At 43.5% G+C, this 2,938-nt stretch overlaps 1 long non-coding RNA gene across 1 annotated transcript; it reads left to right on the top strand.

Moving 5' to 3' along the window:
- The first annotated feature begins 1,070 nt into the window (after positions 1 to 1,070).
- On the top strand, positions 1,071 to 1,555 carry LOC123431357. The gene is made up of 2 exons (XR_006623092.1): positions 1,071 to 1,157; positions 1,265 to 1,555. It is a non-coding gene; the product is annotated as an uncharacterized LOC123431357 (long non-coding RNA).
- Positions 1,556 to 2,938: the final 1,383 nt, after the last annotated feature.

Here is a 2,938-nt window from a genome sequence, read left to right as displayed (position 1 = left end):
TTCTGTAAAGTTAAGAGGCACATGGAATTTTATTTCACGTTTTCCGCTGCTAAAAGCAATATGAAATATGATCATGTTGTTATTCTGACCGACGTTGTTTAATCACACGGTCATATTGCATATTGCAAAGTGATGCATTTATTTCTATCATTTGACCAACGGTAATATAGATTAATATGCATAGGCAATTGTATGATTATGTTAACCAACGTTATTTAATGCATATGATTGTCGTACTGACTTCGCTTATTTGGTGATTTCAGGAGGTTTCCATCTGATGAGCTGCCTCAAGGAAATTCCGACACTCAGGGGTGACAACTACTCTGAGTGGAGGAAGAAGGTGGACATGGCCCTCTGCATTGCAGAGGTGGACTGGGTTCTGGAGGAACCACAGCCAGCTGAACCTGCAGACCCAGTCAGAGAGGCTGATGAGGATGATGAGAGCTGGGACAAAAAGAAAGGAAATTATGAAAAAGAGGTGATGTCCCACTCCATCAGCAACAGGCTATGGTTAAATGCCAACAAGAAATGTTTGGCGTTTATAAAGAATACCATTGAGACCACTATCGTGGGATCAATTGCTGATTGCCCTACCGCAAAAGAAATGTTGAACAAGATAAAGAGTCAGTTTACTAGCTCTTCTAAGACGTATGCCACCCAGTTGATCAAACAGCTGGTGACAGAGAGCTACCATGGTGGTGGCCATGGCATAAGGGAGCACATCCTTAGGATGAGCCACACGACGGCTAAGCTCAAACCTATGGATGCGGATCTGGAGATAAAAACAGCTCTCCTTGTCCACCTGGTGATGGCATCTTTGCCTAAGGAGTTCGAGACCTTTGTTGTCAACTACAACATGCATCCCGAGACTTGGGACATAGAAAAGGTCATCGCAATGTGCACTCAGGAGGAGGAGGGGATTAAGGCCTCACATGGTGGCTCTCTCAACTACGTGAAGGAAAAGAAGAAGGGCTTTCCGCCCAACAAAGCTTCTCCCTCCAAGCCACAGGGAAATGGAAATGGCAATGGCAAAGCTCCTGTCTATTTTCAGCATAGGCGCATTCCAGTGGACAGGGAAACTTGCGTCCACTGTAAGGAGAAAGGGCACTACAAGAAGGATTGCCCTGTTTTTCTAAAGACCTTCATGGCGAAGAGAGGTAAAGATATAGTTTCTTTTGTTAATGAATCCTTGTATACAAAGTTTATGAAATCTACTTGGTGGATTGACTCAGGAGCAACTGTTCATGTTGCAAATTCTTTACAGGGATTCAGTTCGACGATAACTTTGCCAAGAAATTCAAGAGGAATTGAAGTTGCGAACGGTGTCCAAGCCGAAGTTGAAGCTGTGGGTGACGTCTCCTTGGAGCTAGCCGGTGGTTTCAAACTTCTGCTTAGGGATGTGCTTTTCGTACCTTCATGTAATAGGAACTTAATAAGTGTTTCCTGTTTAGACAAAGATGATTATCAATGTTTCTTTGGACATGGCAAATGTGCCATTTGGTCTCATAATGATTATGTTGGGGATGCATTTCTTCATGATGAGCTTTATTTATTATCGCTATGTGAAAAAGCGCCCTATGTATTGAATGTGAATGAACAAAGTACTTCGTCGAACAACGATCAAAGGAAAAGAAAAAGAACTCACGACTCCTCGAAACTATGGCACTGTCGATTGGGCCATATTTCCACGGGGAGAATAGAAAGATTAATCAAAAATGAAATTCTTCCCAAGTTGGAGTTCTCTGACTTAGAACAATGCATGGATTGCATTAAAGGGAAATATGTAAAACAGATAAAGAAAGGAGCAAACCGAAGCACAGGAACACTGGAAATTGTCCACACTGATATTTGTGGATCGTTTTCGGTGAAAAGTGTGGATGGTTATGATTCATTCATAACGTTCACAGACGATTACTCCCGCTTCGGTTACATTTATCCAATCAAAGACCGACATGAAGCATTGGATAAATTCAAAATATTCAAAGCTGAAGTTGAAAATCAGCTTGATAAAAAAATTAAGATAGTGATGTCTGACCGTGGGGGGGAGTACTACGGTCGACACACTCCATATGGCCAAGTCCCTGGACCTTTTGCAAAATTCTTGCAAGATACTGGCATTGTTGCCCAGTATTCCATGCCGGGCGAGCCTCAGCAAAATGGAGTAGCTGAAAGTCGTAACCGTACTCTCATGGATATGGTACGCAGCATGATGAGCTACTCAGACCTTCCGTTGGGATTGTGGATGGAGGCGCTTAAAACCGCCATTCACATTCTCAACAGAGTTCCAAGCAAGTCGGTGCCCAAAACACCGCACGAGCTCTGGACAGGAAGAGTGCCATCCCTACAACACTTAAGAGTGTGGGGATGCCCTGTGGAGGCCAAAATGTTTAATCCAAATCTTGGAAAGTTAGACCCGAAGACAGTGAGTTGCCATTTCATTGGCTACCCTGATAGGTCAAAAGGTTTTCGTTTCTATTGTCCAGACAGATACACAAAGTTTGTGGAAACGAGACATGCTGTCTTCTTAGAGGACGAGATGATGAGGGGGAGCCGGGTAGCTCGGAAAATTGATCTTGAGGAGAAAAGGGTGCATGCACCCATTCCGATGATTCAAGACCCATTTTTCTCACTACCCGCTGTAACTCCAACCATGACAACTGCGGGAGAAGACCCGGAACCTGTCCTTCAGGAGCCGACTGAACCCGTTCTTGATCATGAATTGAAAGTGCAACAAGAATTAGTAGAAAGTGTGCCCGACAATGAGGCACTTAGAAGGTCTAATAGAACAAGAAGACCTGCTATTTATACTGATTATAAAGTATACAATATAGAAATGGCCCACATGGCAGGTGATCCCACCACATATGAGGAGGCCATTAAAAGCCCTCACTCATCAAAATGGATAGAGGCAATGGAAGATGAGATGAAATCGATGAGT

Source organism: Hordeum vulgare, chromosome 2H, assembly GCF_904849725.1.
Source record: "Hordeum vulgare subsp. vulgare chromosome 2H, MorexV3_pseudomolecules_assembly, whole genome shotgun sequence".
Lineage (NCBI taxonomy): Eukaryota > Viridiplantae > Streptophyta > Magnoliopsida > Poales > Poaceae > Hordeum > Hordeum vulgare.
This window is presented reverse-complemented; position numbering and strand designations above follow the sequence as displayed.